Source organism: Eriocheir sinensis, chromosome 22 (genome assembly GCF_024679095.1).
Source record: "Eriocheir sinensis breed Jianghai 21 chromosome 22, ASM2467909v1, whole genome shotgun sequence".
NCBI lineage: Eukaryota > Metazoa > Arthropoda > Malacostraca > Decapoda > Varunidae > Eriocheir > Eriocheir sinensis.
Genome location: NC_066530.1, coordinates 8,474,336 through 8,495,092, shown reverse-complemented (window position 1 = coordinate 8,495,092; position 20,757 = coordinate 8,474,336). Strand labels below are relative to the sequence as shown.

The 20,757-nt window shown below is 45.2% G+C and overlaps 2 long non-coding RNA genes across 2 annotated transcripts in view; one reads left to right on the top strand and one right to left on the bottom strand.

Annotated features, from left to right (window-relative positions):
* Positions 1 to 1,863, bottom strand: part of LOC127001998 (uncharacterized) — a 94,222-nt gene extending 92,359 nt beyond the window's left edge. The window contains exon 1 of the long non-coding RNA XR_007755628.1: positions 598 to 1,863. This is a non-coding gene — a long non-coding RNA (uncharacterized LOC127001998). The remainder of the gene's footprint in view (positions 1 to 597) is intronic.
* LOC127001996 (uncharacterized) overlaps positions 1 to 3,798 on the top strand; it is a 93,594-nt gene extending 89,796 nt beyond the window's left edge. The window contains exon 2 of the long non-coding RNA XR_007755627.1: positions 1,857 to 3,798. This is a non-coding gene — a long non-coding RNA (uncharacterized LOC127001996). The remainder of the gene's footprint in view (positions 1 to 1,856) is intronic.
* The last annotated feature ends 16,959 nt before the right edge of the window (positions 3,799 to 20,757 follow it).

Here is a 20,757-nt window from a genome sequence, read left to right as displayed (position 1 = left end):
ATTCACAACAGCGTCACACTCGGGATATTGCACGACAGTTCATGCAAGCACTGAATCTGTATTGGCTTGTCACTTGCAAACAAATGTGAGAACCTATTAACAAAATACTGAATTTATGTATAATGGGGAGCAAATTAGAGCTATGAACATTAAGAGTTTAAAAAACAAAGTTGTACAAGAGCAGATATGGTGGCAGGACAACACGAGCGTAGCTCAAATCCTGTATGCTCTAACTAGGTACACACACACACACACACACACACACACACACCACTCTGTGGTGCAACTAGTTAGAGTGCTATGCTGCCAGACTTCACAGTCTGACAGGGCGGCGGTTCGAGCCCACTCAGGCCGGATTCTTTCTGTTGACTAGGAGTGGTTACTGTCCCCCCTTGAGCAAGGGGGATGGGGTGTGTGGTGTATTAGGTCCTGGCAGTACCCAGAGATCGACGATAAAGAGCACTTGCTCATGTCGGGAGGGTACCTGCTGGCGATTACGGGTCCAACACATGATCAGGCCGTGGTGAATTATGCTCACACACACACACACACACACTGGAGGGATTGACATATGAAGAAAGATTAAAGGAAATGGACCTACCAACACTGAAACAAAGAAGAGAAAGGAGACCAAATACAAATTTATAAATTATTGGGCAAAATGGAAGAAGTAGATAATGAGGAGTTACTGCTATGAGTAGGAATAAACACCAGGAACACAAGAGGACACAGTAAAAAATTGAGGAAGGGAAGATGTTTGAGAGACAAAGAAATATAGCTTCCTGCAAAGAAACGTAGAGGTTTGGAACAGCCTAAGTGAGGATGTAGCATTGGTGAAGAGTGTGCAAAACTTTAAGGAAAAGTTGGACAAATTACAGATACAGAGACGGGACCACACAAGCGTAAGCCCAGGCCCTGTAAAACTACAACTCGGTAAATACACACAGCCTGATTACGTGTTGGATTACGAGTCCAACACGTGATCAGGCCGTGGTGAATTACACACACACACACACACACACACACACACACACACACACACACACACACACACAGACACACACACACACACACGCAGTTCCAAAACATTGACAGTTATGTTAGGGGAATGTTTCTCCATGTTTGGGAATCACAGTTCATAGTGAAGGTAATGGACAAGAATTTTCACATGAAGGTAAATGTATAACATGTTTGCCCTCAGCAGTGGCTTGTTAATTCTCATGTATGAGTAAGCCTTTTTCATTTCTTCTCTATATCTTTGAACTTGTTTTCTCTGGGATCTCACAGAACAGTGACTGCAACAGGAGTCCTTAGTTTGTCCTTTTCATACACATATCTAGTTTTCAGCAAATTTTTCATTATATTGAATATTCTCATTTTCTACTTTACATATTCTTTGGCCCTCTTAAATGCATCTGCTCTTTCAGTAATATGTATATTTTTTTATTGCATGCAAAGCAGCCTCACGACTCACCCCTTGAGGGTTCATACCGAACCGTGAGTTGTGAACACAGAACAGTACACACGCCGTGTAAAGGTACCTGGCATTCTGACACTCCACCTCCCACCCTATCCGGACTCCTTTAGTCACTACTACCAACCAAAGAGACATCAACTTGTAAAGATACAATAATAAATGTCAAGCTATTTTTATAAACTGCTTGCCCTTTCTTGCACATGAGTGGCATCAAATTTGGATGCAAAAAACTAAAATGGAACTTCAGATTTTCAAGATAGAAAGTTCAATAAACTGGATAGATAATATACAGCACACTACAGAACATTTTACGTGAAAATCTATTTTTTTATGAGCTGTATTACAAGTCGAATCCAGGAAGTTTCGGGTCCCTAAAAAGGTCGGTTTAGAACTTTAGGGGCTGTATTACAAGTCCAATCCAAGAAGTTTCGGGTCACTACAGAGTTTGGGATGGATAACTTTAGGGACCTGAAACTTCTCAGATTGGACTTGTAATATGGGCCCTAAACCGACCTTTGTAGGGACCCAAAACTTCTTGGATTCAACTTATAATACGGCCCTATATCTGACACCCTGTTCCCTCAAGAGGACTTCCCTCAAGGAAGTAGCCTTGGCAGGAGTGTCTCCAACTTTTCCTGCTCCAGCACTCCCTCTAAGCACACTCATTCCCTCACCCACCAACTCTCCCTCAGAATCATTATCTCTACTGATCCACTTCACTGGTGGTCTTCCCCTGTCACCGTATCCCTCAATCCTGCTCATATATATTCTTAACAAAGTCATCCTCATTTCTTCTCACAATCAGGGCACCATGCCTCACCATCGACTGCTCCACAATCCACTCCCTTTGTTATTTTATCCACACCAAACTTCTCGCACATGTTTCCATTACTTTCCCCCTCCTATCCCGGCACACTAAATTCACACTTCTTTCATAACTCTAGCCAGGCACCAGTGTATTGAGCAGCCTGTTACCTGGCTGACCTTCACTTCTCTTTCCCTCACCTCTCCATGCTAACACAGAACTGTCCCTAAGTACTTAAACTCAATCACTTCCTCTATTTATCTAATCTAAACTAGATCTTACACTCTTATCATACTTTCTTGCCCTCTCAAATTCCATGGCCTTACTTTTGTCAAGATTTCCTTTCAAATATCTCCTCAACAAAATGTACGTTCTATGTTACTGCAGTTTCTCTGATGATTTTCCTCCTTACACTCCTTGTCATATTCATTCACAATCCTCTGTAGGATCCTGTCACTTTCTGCCAACAACACTACCATTTACAAAGAGGCCTGCCACCAAAGACTGATGCAAATGTCACTTCCATTTCTATTCAGTTAAAACTACTGTTAATTGTTTTATTTGCCTATTTGAATATCAATTAAAACAATAATTACTTGAAAAATCACTAAAACATTGTGTTAGTGGCATGAAACTTTTCATGAAGTGGCAGGCTGGGAATACTTGCACTTCTGCAGTATTCATGTGGGCTGTGATGGAGACAAAATTGATACATATCCTTGTGAAGGTAAAGGGGAACAAATCTGTGAGAGGACAGAATCCCTGCAGTGTATGCCTGTTGTCACCTCCATCACTGGCAGTTCAGAAGCAATAAAAAGATGCTCTGATGCAAGAACAACAAAATGTTCCAAATATTAGTATAACATGCATGACAACCACAACACAGAGAGGCCAAGCACTGTCACACCAGCACGTGATGGCTGGCTACAGCTGGCCACCCGGCTAGCGAAAGAAGTTGAGGAGTGAGCTGAGTGGGGAAAAGGCTGTCAGATGCCATGCTTGGCACATTCCTCCAGCACTAAGAGACCCTTCAGGATGCTTCATGTCATTGTGAATTAACCACCATGGCTATGATAAAAGGTCCCTCAACTATTGTTGTTTAGTAAAACTGGCACTAGATATAACTGAATTTTCTATTTTGATTTGTCAAAATGAAGTATCTTGACCATCAAAATTACCAACTAAGTCATTTAATGTATGAGGAAGAGTGGTCAAGAAGTGTTTGTGACTTCATGCACGCCAAACAAATGCATCACATTTTGGCTTATGCAGCAAGTCCCTGCATGCACATGCCAGTCACAGGGAGAATGAAGTACAGGAACAAGATGCACTATGACATGCCACTGTGGGGTGAGGATGGAAGGTGGTGCTGAGCTGCTGACTCTGGCCTTCCCAAGTTACTGTGAATTGCTAATATTGATGAGTCGACTCTGTGCACATCTTGTAATCGACCAGTTTACACTGGCTCTGCTTGTAACAGTTCCTTATCTGAGAAGTAAATGAACTGGCCAAGACATTCATTCCTTTCAAACTTCCCTGAGGTACAGCGTGTCCAAGCAGCCTGCTAAAACGCCAGACAACCACTGCAGTGTAGGCAACACACACGTACAAATAGCACACACATACACATCTAAATTTATATCACTACCACGCTTGTATTTCCTTGGCTTCTTTCTGTCCTTACAAACCTAATGCATTCTTTGATATACTTATGTAATATTTTAAATAGATTGCATTGAAGTAAAGTGAGCACCCTTCGTGTACTCTCCAGGACACATAGTACCACTTGCTCAATACTATTCTTCAGTGAGGCAGAGAAGCGAGAGTGTAAGGCGCTGGTATACAGGCATCGTGTGCATAGAGATGTCTGGAATGCATGGTGCAATTGCTTCATACATTCCACACAACCCTATATACATGCTACAAGAGTATGTTTATCTTATTAATGCAGAAAGATATAATCAGTTAAAAATATTTAGATCATGTTTATCAATGAAAATCAAATGATGAAAAACATTGGTGGACCAACAAAATTGAACTTTTTCTCACTTGCAATCAGCCACAATGTTATGCTGGGGATTGTGTGAATAACCTGAGTCAAGGGAAAGGTTCTGGGTTGTGCTAAGTAGTCAGGCAGGATCTCATACCAGGAACATATTGTTAGTCACTACTTACAAGAATGAAAAAATAGAGATAAATTTGTCATGCAATTTTTTTATATTTTTTTTATGAAGTTAGTCCTTAAGAGTGATCCACCACAATTCACATTTGTCACATCCTTACTCAATCTTTAGTCTCTCTCTCTCTCTCTCTCTCTCTCTCTGTATAGATATAATTTAACCCGGCCATATCAAGACTGTCATGTTTCTGGGTATTCAAGTGTTAGGACAACCCATGTTTTGGCTCAGTGTATGGTGCAGTAACCTCACTTCTGGGAAAGAAGAAAATATTGTTATGCGTGAACAGCTGCATGGTGTGTCTGCCGTGTCCTGCTCAGCCAGTGCTGTGGACACCTTGGACTCAGACTGTGACAGAGGCAGGGCATGGAGGTGTGAGAGCAGCAGTGGCTTTGTGGGAGGCTTAGCAGCAGCTTCCTTCACGTAAGGAGTAAGACATGCTAAGAGAAAGGAGTAATGATTTGCGACAGAATTAATGGGGTGATTATGGAGGAGCTGAGGGGATTTGGTGGGAAGGGATTCAAACTCCAAAAGTCCCCCCGAGTGTGCAGGGGTCAGGCTGGTGAATATGCTACATTTACTGACAGTATTTCAGGTCTGTTGACACTGGCTATTCTTCGTGGTTGTGTCCTTAAAGATACTTTTTTGTGGGTAAATTTGAGAACTGAAAATAACTTTAACCCTTTCACTCGGCGCCACGTCGGCGGCCTGACGGCTTCACCATATGGAAAGGGTTAGTCCTCTTCTAAACCTCTTAAGAGGAAATGGAAGAGGATTAAGAGGAATTTAGAGGAGGATTGAGAGGTTTAGAAGAGGATTAATCCTCTTCCATTTCCTCTTGACCCTTTCCATACTGTGACGCCGACATCTGCGTCATGGATGGAAAGGGTTAAGAAAAGGAGCTTTGTTATTCATCATCCACTGCATAATTTGCACAGCAGTGAATCCTGGCCTTGGCATCCACAGTAACATGTGAACAGGACACAAATACTTAAGACTGCAAAGCAGATAAGCAATGCTGCTTGATTATATAAATAGCATATATACAGCCTTTTAACCCTTTCACTCCGGCGACACCGACGTCGGCGTCTGACGACGTCACTATATGGAAAGGGTTAGTCCTCTTCTAAACCTCTTAATCCTCTTAAGAGGAAATGGAAGAGGATTAAAAGGAATTTAGAGGAGGATTGAGAGGTTTAGAAGAGGATTAATCCTCTTCCATTTCCACTTGACCCTTTCCATACTGTGATGGATGGAAAGGGTTAAAGCTTTTCCAGAGGTCAATAGTTACTGCACAATATACTCTGTCAGAACTGAAGTGCTTGGGTTGTGTCAGTCGTGGCGACTGTCCAACTGTGTCCAGCGCTGGTCATGAGAATATCTAGTCAGATCACTTTCCATACAGGAGTATGGAGGACAGGGCATTCCAGATTTTACTGCACTAGATAAGCAAAGTCTGCTGTACATATAGGTTGATAAGTCAGTATTTGTCTTGTTTCACGTGTGTGTGTGATTAGTTCAAACATTTCAAAGAAAACTTCACCTTTCCTTATCTCCCTTGCCCTCCCTGGATTGGTTTTCATGTGTTCCCGTCACCTTGCATTCAATACCCTGTTCCTTGGATTTGGTCTCTTCCAGATTTATGTAATCTGCTTTTTTAAGGTTTTTCTCTGTATTTTTTACCTAATTATCATTTACAAAAGGCAATATTCCTTAGTTCTCTTTATTAAAAATCAGTGGTGACTTAATTTGCATCCACAGCAGCCAACCTTCTTATTCACCTTTTTTAAGAGAGAAGAAATGCAAGAATTAATCTCTTTGCATACATCTTGCACTACACGTGTATTTACATCAGCCAACTCGACCTGTTTTCCTCTGGCCTAACACAACAACCATGTGTTTATGTTTTGCCTGCTCCCCAAGCTGGTGTAGGGACTCAGGAAACACTGGCACCCTAGACTGTCCTGGATAAGACTCGGTGACTGTTGCCATGGCAGTGTGCCATATGGAGGTGGTACCCTTGGAAGAGGGGTGGCCTGCCTCCCATGTACTGTGTCACACCACAGCCTCACTATCTGTGTCACCCTTGTGTTTGCAATGTCACATCTCACGGGAGCCTCACCAATCAAAACACCATCATTGCGAAAGACAGTGTTAGGGTATTTTTTGTGTGGAACATTTATATCAGCTTTTATACAGGCCAACTAGTGTGCCACAACTGGCACCTTTGATAACTGCTGAAATGCCAGAGTTGCCAGAGGTTGCCAGTGGGGGTAGGTAGGTAACTTCTGTTACACACATCAGTTGCTACTTTATGATCAAATCACTGTGCATGATGGAAGTAAATTATTGTAAATAATTTTAATGTTATTTTAATCATGAAATAAATCACATTACCCCATCAAACACTTCCACTGAGTTTGGTTACATGCAGATACAAGAGTAAGTCTGGTTGGTCAGTAGATAAGTGTGAAGACAAGCCCATTACACAGGTTCAGGTTTGGTGTCTTTTCCTTAAAGCTTCTAACAAGCACCGGCAACTCTGACAACAATAACAACTGTATAAAACTGGGTCAGAGGTTGTCAAACTCTATTAGCTGATGTAAAATGTGCTGGTCATGTACCCTCAAACAAAGTAGAAAGTCAAGTAAAGTTAACCCTTTTCTTGCGCGCGGTGCAGACGCGACTATCCCCTCAGGCGCAGTCAGGGAGCCCAATGGGGGGTCTCTTTTAACGTCTGTATCTCAAAAACTATTCATCACAGCTAAAAACCAAAAACACCATTGGAAAGAGGAGGTCCAGATCTATAGGAGTCGGTTATGTATGCCTCTCTTGTGAATGTACATGCACGTTCAGGGAGTGTTGAATGTTAACACTTACGTCGGTGCGTGTGGGATGATCAGCCGTATTGAGGGAACTGCGGACATCTTTTCTTCAGATTCTGGCAAGGGAGTATTGCCAACTGCAATATTTACAACTATTTGGTCAAAGAATCAGTCAGGTGATAGGTGAAGCTATGCAAAAATGCTGCTATATTGTGCAAGAGCATCCACCAGTTACTCGTCCGTACATTTGCCACGCTCGGCTGATATGATTTTCCACCAAATTTAGTGAAGAATCCACTCAATTGGCAATCCTGTGTTGTGAGAATTAGTGTTGGAACACTCTCATATGCGGGAGATTTGAGTGCGGGTGGAGGTCGCAGCGACTGTTTAGCGCCACCAGCAAATACGCCTAACACCTGCTGCAAGCGTTTAGCAATGAAAGGGTTAACAAGACACAAATGTTAAACATATCATGGTGTGTGTGTGTGTGTGTGTGTGTGTGTGTGTGTGTGTGTGTGTAATTCACCACGGCCTGATCATGAGTTCAACTCGCTTTTGCTAGCAGGTACCTTCCCGACATGAGCAAGTGCATGCTCATTATCGTCGATCTCTGGGTACTGCCAGGACCTCACACACCCCATCCCCTTTGCTCAAGGGGGGACAGTAATCACTCCTAGTCAACGGAAAGAATCCGGCCCGAGCAGGGCTCGAACTGTTGTACAATACTAGTTGTAGTATGTAGGATCTGGATCTGGATCTGGATAATAATGCACAGGGCACCTTTCAGGTGCATAACACGCATATAATATATAGCTTCATGTTATCCTGTCTCCAAATTTACTTATATCCAGCTCAGCTTTAATGTTGCTGATGTTCCTTGCCTGTACCACTTCCTCATCTAATGCATTCCAAGAATATACTTCTATATGAAAAAAAAATTTTTTTGACAAAATTGCCATGGCTGATCTGTCTCCATTCCTCCCAGTAATCAAACCCACTCACTATATTGCACCTGTGAAGTGAGCTTGCTACCCACTGCACTACGGAACTGTTACACCTGGGGAGGGGGGGCAAAACCCCTGACTGACACCCGGTCTATTTACTGCAGGGAAGACAGGTGTCACAGGTATAAGGAGACAGCTCATCCATCTCCGTTCCATCCAGGAACTGAATCTGGGACCTTTTCGTTACCTGTAAGATGTACGTATGTGTGTACAGGTGAGTGAGTGTCATTCTCCCCTCTTAAGGTGTTCCTGACCTGTCCTGCCTCTAAGGGGGTTCTTTTACCCTGGCCATTGCTAGCAGTCAGCTCAATCCCTGATATTAATTAGTTATGGTGTGGCCTGTAACACCTCCCCATAAAACCCACAACTCTGCTTGGCTCACAAGAGAAAGCAGAGCTTGGGGTTGAGATTACAGTCTTGATCTTGACCTGGCTCTGATGGGGAGCTCTATCATGTAGCTGCTTCCCCAATACATTTGCATGACCAAGCCAAAAGCCTGTGCTGGGTGCAGGGCAAACCCTCCTGGACCCCTTCATTCCCTTCTCTCCCACATGGTTGCTATCCATGTACAGGGGCCTTGTCCGCCCCCGTATGGAGTATTCATCTCACGAGTGGGGGGGCTCCACTCACACAACTCTCTTGGACAGAGTGCAGTCTAATGCTCTTCGTCTCATCAGCTCTCCTCCTCTTAATGAAAGTCTTCTGCCCCTTAAATTCCTCCTCCATGTTGCCTCTCTATCTTCTATCGATATTTTCACACTGACTGCTCTTCTGAAATTGCTATAACTGCATGCCCCCCCCCCCCCCCCCTCCTGCAGCCCCACTGCACTCTACTTTCTACTCTAGCTCACCCCTATACTGTCCAAAGTCCTTATGCAAGAGTTAACCAGCATCTTCCCTTACACTGGTAAACTCTGGAACATCCTTCCTTCGTCTGCATTTCCTCCTGCCTATGACTTGACCTCTTTCAAGAAGAGTGTATCAAGACACCTTTCCACCCAAAATTGACCTTCTTTTTGGCCACTCTTTACTTTTGTCTGTTGTGGGAGTGGTGAGTAGCAGGCTTTTTTCCACACTTTTTTGCGGTCTCCTTTGTTGTAAAAAAAAAAAAAAAAAAAAAAAAAAAGGGCCCACTAGCCTCACTTTTTATTTTGAGGGGCAGCTGCACTGGTGCAGATATGGCACAAGCCTGTAGAACCTGACCCACAGCAAACCTTTGGAGGGTTCAGCATGTGGGCTCCTGAAACATTCTGAGCCTCTTGGAGGATTGTCAACTGATTCAGGTGTCAAATGAACTGAGAAAACTGAAGGTGAACGGTGTGGAACTCTGGGATGAGGAGGCAAGGCAGTGGAGGGATCAATAATGGGGGTACACCAACTACAGCCCTGAAAAAGGCATGGCATTTGTGATGGGCATGGCATGGATGCTGCAGCCCTCGGATGGGCATGACATGGATGCTGCAGCCCTGGGACAGGCATGGCATGGGTGCTGCATCCCTGGGATAGGCATGGCATGGAAACATGGAAATGCAGGCAACAGAAAACCTATTAGCTTATTGGCTCGCTAGACATATCGAAAGCTTTCGAAAGAGTCTGGCACCAGTCTTTGCTTTCTAAACTGCCCTCTTTCGGATTCTATCCCTCTCTCTGTTCCTTTATCTCCAGTTTCCTTTCTGGCCGTTCTATCTCTGCGGTGGTAGACGGTCACTGCTCTTCCCCTAAACCTATCAACAGTGGCGTTCCACAGGGCTCTGTCCTATCACCCACTCTCTTCCTGTTATTCATCAATGATCTTTCCATAACAAACTGTCCTGTCCACTCATACGCTGATGACTCCACTCTGCATTATTCAACTTCTTTCAATAGAAGACCATCAAAACAGGAAGTACACAACTCCAGACTGGAGGCTGCAGAAGGCTTAACCTCACACCTTGCTATCATTTCCGATTGGGGCAGAAGGAATCTTGTGTCCTTCAATGCCTCAAAAATTAAATTTCTCCACCTATCAACTCGACACAATCTTCCAACACCTATCCCCTATTCTTCGACAACACTCAGCTGTCACCTTCTTCAACACTAAACATCCTCGGTCTATCCTTAACTCAAAATCTCAACTGGAAACTTCACATCTCCTCTCTCACTAAATCAGCTTCCTCGAGGTTGGGCGTTCTGTATCGTCTCCGCCAGTTCTTCTCCCCCGTGCAGTTGCTATCCATATACAAGGGCCTTGTCCGCCCTCGTATGGAGTATGCATCTCACGTGTTGGTGGGCTCCACCCACACAGCTCTTCTGGACAGACTGGAGGCTAAGGCTTTTTGTCTCATCAGTTCTCCACCTCTTACTGATAGTCTTCTACCTCTTAAATTCCGCCGCGATGTTGCCTCTCTTTCTATCTTCTATCGATATTTCCACGCTGACTGCTCTTCTGAACTTGCTAACTGCATGCCTCTCTCCCTCCCACGGCCCCACTGCACACGACTTTCTACTCATGCCCATCCCTATACTGTCCAAACCCCTTATGCAAGAGTTAACCAGCATCTTCACTCTTTCATCCCTCACACTGGTAAACTCTGGAACAATCTTCCTTCATCTGTATTTCCTCCTGCCTACGACTTGAACTCTTTCAAGAGGAGGGTATCAGGACACCTCTCCTCCCGAATTTGACCTTGCTTTTGGCCACCTCTTCTGGTTCTTTTATGGGAGCAGCGATTAGCGGGCTTTTTTTTATTATTGTATTTTTTTCTGTGCCCTTGAGCTGCCTTCTTTGTTGTAAAAAAAAAAAAAAAATTACGAGGTCGTCTGCTTGGGTGATTTTATCTGCTCGACAGCCACTTGGGGCTTGAGGAGCAGATGAAGCACCTCGATATTGAGGAGCAGATGAAAGCACCTCGATATTCAGTTTACTCCTGACGCAGCGAAATGACGGTCGATTCTATATTTGAAGGAGTTGATGGTATTTGCATTTATTACTTCTGAGGGAAGATTTTTCCAGTGGCGGATGACTCGGTTTGAAAAGAAACTCCTTCCAATGTCTGTGTTACATCGACTCGACTGAATGGGTATACCGTTATTTCTAGTTCTTGAGTTGGTTTGCAGTTCAAAGAATTTGGAGTAATCGACGTTACTGAACTTTTTCAGGTACTTGAAGACTTGAATTATATCCCCTCGTAGATGTCTTTTCTCCAAAGTAAAGAGATTGAGTCGCTTGAGTTGTTCCTCGTACGATTGGGCCCTTTAGGTTGGAATCATCTTCGTGGCACGTTGTTGAATCCTTTCCAGTAAAACAATGTCCTTTCTGTAATTAGGAGACCAGAACTGTACTGCATACTCAAGGTGCGGTCTTACCATGGAATTATACAAGGATAGCATCACGTCTGGTGTTTTACACTCAAAGTTCCTCGCTATGAACCCGAGCATAGTGTTAGCTTTGTTGTATGCTTTTTTACAGTGATTCGCGTGTTTCAGGTCTCTGCTGATAGTGACTCCAAGATCCTTTTCCTCCTGCATCGCCTGCAGAGGTTTCCCATTCATAATGTATGTGTAGTTATTATTTCTGGACCCAATGTGCATGACTTTGCATTAGTCAACATTGAAGGATATTTGCCATTTTCCCAACCATTCTATAATGTGATTGAGGACTTTCTGAATGATTTTGCAGTTGGTCTTTGTGAGGGCCTTTCCACCCACCTTGGTGTCATCAGCAAATTTCGATATTGTGGATTTCAGTCCTGATTCTAGGTCATTGATATATATGATAAAGAGAATGGGTCCCAGCACTGACCCTTGAGGCACTCCACTAGTGACTGGAAGCCAATCGGAAGGCTGTCCGTTGAGTAGTACTCGTTGTTTTCTGTTGGTGAGCCAATCTCATATCCACGCGATCAGATTGGCTCCAATGCCCGCCGAGTGCAGTTTCTTAAGGAGACGCTCATGCGGTACCTTGTCGAAGGCTTTCTGAAAGTCCAGGTACATAACATCACTGGGGATGTGGGCATCCCAGTTCTTATATATACCTTGGAAGAAGTCTAATAAATTCGTTAGGCAGGAGCGCTTGTTTTTGAAGCCATGCTGGGTGCCGGAGATTATATTATTGTCTTCTAGAAACTTAACAAGTTTATCTCTAATAATTTTTTTGAGTATTTTTCCTGCCATTGATGTCAAACTTATGGGCCTGTAGTTTAATGCAACGCTTTTGTCTACTTTTTTGAAAATCGGTGTTACGTTCGCCATCTTCCAGTCTTCCGGGACCTTGTTCAGTTGTACTGACCGGTTGAATATATTAGTGAGTGGCTGAAATATTTGTTGTTTAAGCTCTTTTAACCCTTTCCTTGCTAAGCGCTTGCAACGAAACTATCCCCTCAGGTGCGCTCGGGCACCCCAGCAGGGGAAGGGGATCTCTTTTAACCGCTGTATCTCAAAAACTATTCATCACAGCTACAAAACAAAAACACCATTGGAAAGAGGAGGCCAAGATCTGTAAGATTCGGTTATGTAAGCCTCTTCTGCGAATGTACAGGCACATTCAGGGGGTGTTTTTTTTTTGTGAGTGCAACTGGCGCTCACAGCGAGCTTTTAGCACCACCAGCAAGTGATGCTAGTGCTTGCTCTTTTAACCTCTGTATCTCAAAAACTATTCATCACAGCTAAAAAACAAAAACACCATTGGAAAGAGGAGGCCAAGATCTATACGATTCGGTAACGTAAGCCTCTCCTGCAAAAGTACAGGCACGTTCAGGGGGTGTTGCCTGTAAAGACATACATTTATACGTGCGCGAGGGTCAGCCGTAAGGCAACTACTGTAGATCTCTTGATGATGGCCCTGGGGTGCTAGCAGGGCAGTATTGCCAACTGCAAAATTTACAACTATTTGGTCAAAATATCAGTCATGTGATAGGTGAAGCTATGCAAAAATGTCGCTATATTGGACAACAACATCCACCAGTTGCTCGTCCGTAGATTTTCCGCACTGGGTTGACATGATTTTCCACCAAATTTAGTGGAGAACCCACTCAATTGGCAATCCTGTGTTGTGAGAAATATTGTTGGAACACTCATACGCAGGAGATTTGAGTGCGGCTGGAGCTCACAGTGAGTGTTTAGCACCACCAGCAAATATGCCTAACGCTCGCTGCGAGCGTTTAGCAATGAAAGGGTTAATAACCACGGGGACAAACTGTCACGTCCCATTGACTTGTTTGTGTCGAGTTTGTCCAAGTACTTTTTCACTTCTTGGTCGCATATTGAGTCAATTTCCAGGGGCGTGATCCCCCTCGGTGGGTCAGGGCCCTCAGGAATGGTTTCGATGTTCTTGACTGTGAATACGGATGCGAAGTTACTGTTGAGGATTCTGGCCATCTGTTTACTGTCCTGAGTTACAGATCCAGTCTCGTCTGTCAGGGGACCAGTATTGGATTTTACTTTCTTTTTCGATCTGATGTATGTGAAGAATTTTTTGGAGTTGGTCTTGATGTCGCGGGCTATTTGTTTCTCATAGCTGCGTTTACTACTCTGAATAAGGGTGCGACAAGCTCTGAGGCTGGTGTGGTACTGTGTACGGGCTTCAGCCGTGTCATTCTCTTTCGTTAGGTTATAATTCCTTTTTTTTTAAGTTTACTGCCCTTTTTATTTCTCTGGTCATCCACGGTGGATCTACGGCACCATTTACTCGCCTGGATTTCGTAGGCACTGTAGCCTTCTCTACCCCCAAAAGCTTATCTTTGAAGTTGTTCCACACGTTGAGTGTATTGTCAGTGAGGTTAAGTTGGTCCCAGGTCGCAGGGGGAAGCAGCTCACGGGCTAGGTTGAAATTTGCTTTTTTGTAGTTTGGTATCGCTGACGGATTGTCTACGAGTTTGTGACTTATGTTGACATTAAAACGGATTAAGTGGTGATCGCAACCACTAAGTTTCTCACCAACTTCACAGTTGCGAATGAGGTCGGGGTCACTTACTAGTACCAGATCCAGCAGATTGTTTTCTCTTGTCAGTTGAGTTACAACTTGAGTGAGGAACGAATCCTCCACCATTTCTAAAAGCCTGTTACCCTCTTGATCTCCAGTCAAATGTCCCCAGTTAATGTTAGGGCAATTAAAGTCCCCAATTATTATTGCTTCTTTGCTTTGTGGTAGTGAGTGAAGCTCTTCGAAGAGGCATTGTCATTGGCTGCCTGTTGTTTTGGGGGTCTGTATATGGTCACAAGTGTTAGTTTCTTATTATTCGCGGTTATTTCCACATAGACGGAATCATAATTCTCTGCATCCTGTTTGTCTATTTTTATGGCTGGGAGCGTACGTTTTATGTAGCAAATTACTCCTCCTCCTTTCTTGTGCTTTCGATGTTTGTGGAAGCTTTCGTACCCGGGGAATGACAGTTCGGATACTAGATGAGCAGAGTTGGCCCAAGTCTCTGTGATGGCTACCACATCTGGTTTCTCTTTTGCAATATACGCCCCAATTTCGTCCTTTTTGGGTATTTAACTATGCGCATTTGTGTACAATACAGAAATGCAACTCATGTTTTGGCCGCGACGAGTTGTATCAGTCCGCACCGATGCTACAGGTTGGTTGATCAAGGGCTGCCTTTGCTCAGCCCTCGCCTGCAGTTTTTTTAAAGGCTTTTTGAAAAGCTTTTAACTGCCTTGTCCAGAAGCCTCCCGAAACGTGCCGAACCAACCTCATTCAGGTGGAGGCCATTGTCATGAAACAAGTCTGGGTGCTCAAGGAAGTAATGCCAGTCATTTGTGAACGCTACGCCTTCGTCGTCACAAATTTCCTTCAGACTTGTATTGATGTTGCACGCTTTGCTGTTGAAACCGGCGTAAGTGCTGATTCTAGGTAGAATTCCAGAGACAATGACAGGAGGGGACTGTCTTGTATTGCCGAATGACTTGACGGTATTTTGATAGTAGGGTCTGCGGTTGAGTAGACTTTTCGTCGTTTGTCCCCGCGTGAATCAGATAAACTGTGTCTTCCTTCGCGCTTTCCGTGACAGCATCGACAGCTGATGTAATGTTGTCCAGTTTGGTTCCCGGAATGTAATAACGCCTCCGCGCCTCTGTATCGCGGCCGCAGAATTCAATGAGTTGACCTCTAACCAGCGAGTCCCCTGCAAGTCTAACAAGTGTTTTCAACTTGTCTGTGCTCCGAAACTGTGTCTGATCTACGCAGACCACAGCAGGAAGAATGGTCTTGTGGCATCTGATGGATGAGTAGTGAGCAGTGCGAGGGAGGCGACTGGAGGTGGAAGCGTTAAGAGGGTTGGCAGAGGGGGGGGACAAGGGTGAGTTGAGGGAAGAGGAGGAAGAGGTGGTAGGGGGACTAGTGGTTGATTGGGGGGGGGAGTAGAGGAGGAGAAGGAGGAGGAAGGGGCAGAAGAGGAAAGGGAGGAAGAGGGAGGGGAGGAGGAAGAGCATGTCGACCTGGTGGTGGTGATGGTGGCATGCAGTCCTAGGATGGGCATGACATGGATGCTGCAGCCCCAGGACAGGCATGGCTTGGATGCTGCAGCCCTGGGATAGGCATGGCATGGGTGCTGCAGCCCTGGGATGGGCATGGCATGAGTGCTGCAGCCCTGGGATGGGAATGACATGGGTGCTGCAGCCCCAAGACAGGCATGGCTTGGATGCTGCATTCCTGGGATAGGCATGGCATGGGTGCTGCAGTCATGGGATGGGCATGGCATAGATGCTGCAGCCCTGGGACGGGCATGGCATAGTTACTGCAGCTCTGGGACGGGCATGGCATGGGTGCTGCAGCCCTGGGACAAGCATGGCATGGGTGCTGCAGCACTGGGATAGGCATGGCATGGGTGCTGCAGCCCTGCAGATGGCCATGGTGTGGGTGCTGAAACCTGGGATGGGTATGGCATGGGTGCTGCAGCTCTGGGATGGGCATGGCATGGGTGCTGCAGCACTGCAGATGGCCATGGCGTGGGTGCTGAAACCTGGGATGGGCATGGCATGGGTGTTGCAACCCTGGGATGGGCATGGCATGGGTGCTGAAGCACTGCAGATGGCCATGGCATGGGTGCTGCATCCCTGGGATGAGCATGGCATGGATGCTGCAGCCCTAGTATGGGCATGGCATGGGTGCTGCATCCCTGGGACAGGCATGGCATGGGTGCTGCATCCCTGGGATGGGCATGGCATGGGTGCTGCATCCCTGGGATGAGCATGGCATGGGTGCTGCAGCCCTGGGATGGGCATGGCATGGGTGCTGCATCCCTGGGGCGGCCATGGCATGGGTGCTGCATCCCTGGGATAGGCATGGCATATGTGCTGCATCCCTGGGATAGGCATGGCATGGGTGCTGCAGCCCTGGGATTGGCATGGAATGGGTGCTGCAGTCCTGGGACAGGCATGGCATGGGTGCTGCATCCCTGGGATAGGCATGGCATGGGTGCTGCAGCCCTGGGATGGGCATGGCATGGGTGCTGCATCCCTGGGATGGGCATGGCATGGGTGCTGCAACCCTGGGATGGGCATGGCATGGGTGCTGCAGCCCTGGGATGGGCATGGCATGGGTGCTGCATCCCTGGGATGGGCATGGCATGGGTGCTGCATCCCTAGGACAGGCATGGCATGGGTGCTGCATCCCTGGGACAGGCATGGCATGGGTGCTGCATCCCTGGGACAGGCATGGCATGGGTGCTGCATCCCTGGGACAGGCATGACATGGGTGCTGCAGTCCTGTGATGGCCATGGTATGGATGATGCAGCCCTGAGATGGGCATGGCATGGGTGCTGCAGCCCTGGGATGGGCATGGCATGGGTGCTGCAGTCCTGGGATGGGCATGGCATGGGTGCTGCAGCCCTGGGATGGGCATGGCATGGGTGCTGCAGCCCTGGGATGGGCATGGCATGGGTGCTGCAGCCCTGGGATGGGCATGGCATGGGTGCTGCAGTCCTGGGATGGCCATGGTATGGATGATGCATTCCTGAGATGGGCATGGCATGGGTGCGGCAGCCTTAAGATGAGTATAACATGGGTGCAGCATAGATGCACTGAATCAAACGCCTTCTTGAGTCGAAACTCAAGTGGCACTCCACCAGTATGCGAAGTGCTAGGATACAGTCAGTTGTTGACCTGCCAGGCGTGAGCCCAGACTGTTCAGATATCTGCAGCTCCAGCAGCTGGCTGCGAATTTGCATCAGCAACAGGTGGGCAAGCACCTTGCCTGGCACACTGAACAGTGTAATACCAAAGTAGTTGTTGCAGTCCTGGCGGTCCCCTTTCCCCTTCCAAATAGGGACGACCAACCCCCTCTTCCAGTCAGGAGGAATGGAGCCAAGACCACATACAACCCGCGGATCATGGCCTCACCTCCAGCTTTGAGCAGCTTCGCGCTGATGTTACAAGTGCCAGGTGCCTTTCCACCCCTCAACTTGGCCCCAGCCTCTCTGACCTCGCCCAGAGAGAGTGGGCTTTCGTCAATGGGTGGATCAGCATCCGCCACCTGCAACCCAGCAACTGGAAGCTGCCCACGTGGAGGGTCTGCCATGTACAGCTGCTCAAACTACTCAGCCCAACAAGCCCTCTGCCCATATGAAGCCTATAAGAAAATCCGGCTTTCCCAACAGAGCAACAAATCTATGAAATATGCTACAAGACGTGTATGACAAAAATACACTCCGCTTTAAAGAAAATAAATCTAAAAAAGTTTCAAAAGATAGGCCACTGACTATGACTTAATGATGCAAAGATAAAATTAGGTAAGACTTAAAACTGCAAGATATCATTAGCAAGGAACAGGAATACAACTTGACTATAGGGAATTACTAATGAGGGAGGGACAGGGAAAACAAAGTAACCATTAACCAGCTAAAAGAAAGGCAACAGCTGACAAATACAGGTTAACGAGCACACAGGTAACTAACTAGAAGGCATTATTAAGAAGCGAAAAGGTAACCAAATAGAGGAAATCATTAAAGAGGGAACAGAAAAGGAAAACACAACAAAAGAGAACCAGGTAAAATACAGGTGACAAAATACAGGTTAACAAGCACACAGGTAACTCACTAGAGGGCATAATTAACAAGCAAGATGGTTCACAGAGGAGGAGACTCAGACACAGGGACTTGGCCTCGGCTTACTATTATATATTACATGGAGGGTAGTAGAGTGTTCTAAAGCCATTATTAGTGACTAGCAACAAGGCATATGCATCCCCAATGACCCAAAGTGACATCAAGAGAACAAAAACCACCTGCCATATTAACATGATATTATTATTATCATCATCAGTAGTAGTTGATTTACATAGATTTACATAGATCTTCAGACCGTGCAGACCCTGTGGAAGGAGGATAGGGAGAGAAGGAGGCGAGGGAGTTGAAGGAAGGAAAGGAATAAAATGAATGATGAATGAATGAAGAACAGAGAATGAATGAAAAACATGAAATAAAGTAGTAGAGTATAATGAGATGAGTAGTGGAAGAATGAGATGAGCAGTGGAAGAATGAGATGTGTAGTGGAAAAATGAGATGAGTAGTGGAAGAATGAGATGAGAAGTGGAAGAATGAGATGAGCAGTGGAAGAATGAGATGAATAGTGGAAAAATGAGATGAGTAGTGGAAGAATGAGATGAGAAGTGGAAGAATGAGAAGAGCAGTGGAAGAATGAGATGAATAGTGGAAAAATGAGATGAGTAGTGGAAGAATGAGATGAGAAGTGGAAGAATGAGATGAGTAGTGGAAGAATGAGATAAGTAGTGGAAGAATGAGATGAGTAGGATAGTGGAAGAATGAGATAGGAAGTGGAAGAATGAGATGAGTAGTGGAAGAATGAGATAAGTAGTGGAAGAATGAGATGAGAAGTGGAAGAATGAGATGAGTAGGCTAGTGAAAGAATGAGATGAGTAGGATAGTGGAAGAAAGTGATGGGAAGTGGAAGAATGAGATGAGTAGTAGAAGAATGAGATAAGTAGTGGAAGAATGAGATGAGAAGTGGAAGAATGAGATGAGTAGTGAAAGAATAAGATGAGTAGTGGAAGAATGAGATGAGTAGGCTAGTGGAAGAATGAGATGAGTAATGGAAGAATAAGATGAGTAGTGGAAGAATGAGATGAGTAGGCTAGTGGAAGAATGAGATGAGTAGGCTAGTGGAAGAATGAGATGGGAAGTGGAAGAATGAGATGAGTAGGCTAGTGGAAGAATGAGATGGGAAGTGGAAGAATGAGATGAGTAGGCTAGTGGAAGAATGAGATGGGAAGTGGAAGAATGTGATGAGTAGGCTAGTGGAAGAATGTGATGAGTAGGTTAGTGGAAGAATGTGATGAGTAGGCTAGTGGAAGAATGAGATGAGTAGGGTAGTGGAAGAATGAGATGAGTAGGCTAGTGGAAGAATGAGATGAGTAGGCTAGAGGAAGAATGAAATGGGAAGTGGAAGAATGAGATGAGTAGGCTAGTGGAAGAAAGCGATGGGAAGTGGAAGAATGAGATGAGTAGTGGAAGAATGAGATGTGTAGTGGAAGAATGAGATGAGTAGGCAAGTGGAAGAATGAGATGAGTAGGATAGTGGAAGAATGAGATGAGTAGGATAGTGGAAGAATGAGATGAGTAGGATAGTGGAAGAATGAGATGGGAAGTGGAAGAATGAGATGAGTAGTGGAAGAATGAGATAAGTATATATAGTGGAAGAATGAGATGAGAAGTGGAAGAATGAGATGAGTAGGATAGTGGAAGAATGAGATAAGTAGTGGAGGAATGCGATGAGAAGTGGAAGAATGAGATGAGTACGATAGTGGAAGAATGAGATGAGTAGTGGAAGAATGAGATGAGAAGTGGAAGAATGAGATGAGTAGTGGAAGAATGAGATGAGTAGTGGAAGAATGAGATGAGTAGGCAAGTGGAAGAATGAGATGAGTAGGATAGTGGAAGAATGAGATGAGTAGGATAGTGGAAGAATGAGATGAGTAGGATAGTGGAAGAATGAGATGGGAAGTGGAAGAATGAGATGAGTAGTGGAAGAATGAGATAAGTAGTGGAAGAATGAGATGAGAAGTGGAAGAATGAGATGAGTAGGATAGTGGAAGAATGAGATGAGTAGTGGAGGAATGCGATGAGTAGGCAAGTGGAAGAATGAGATGAGTAGGATAGTGGAAGAATGAGATGAGTAGGATAGTGGAAGAATGAGATGAGTAGGATAGTGGAAGAATGAGATGGGAAGTGGAAGAATGAGATGAGTAGGATAGTTGAAGAATGAGATGGGAAGTGGAAGAATGAGATGAGTAGTGGAAGAATGAGATGAGAAGTGGAAGAATGAGATGAGTAGGCTAGTGGAAGAATGAGATGAGTAGGCTAGTGGAAGAATGAGATGAGTAGGATAGTGGAAGAAAGCAATGGGAAGTGGAAGAACGAGATGAGTAGTGGAAGAATGAGATAAGTAGTGGAAGAATGAGATGAGAAGTGGAAGAATGAGATGAGTAGTGAAAGAATGAGATGAGTAGTGGAAGAATGAGATGAGTAGGCTAGT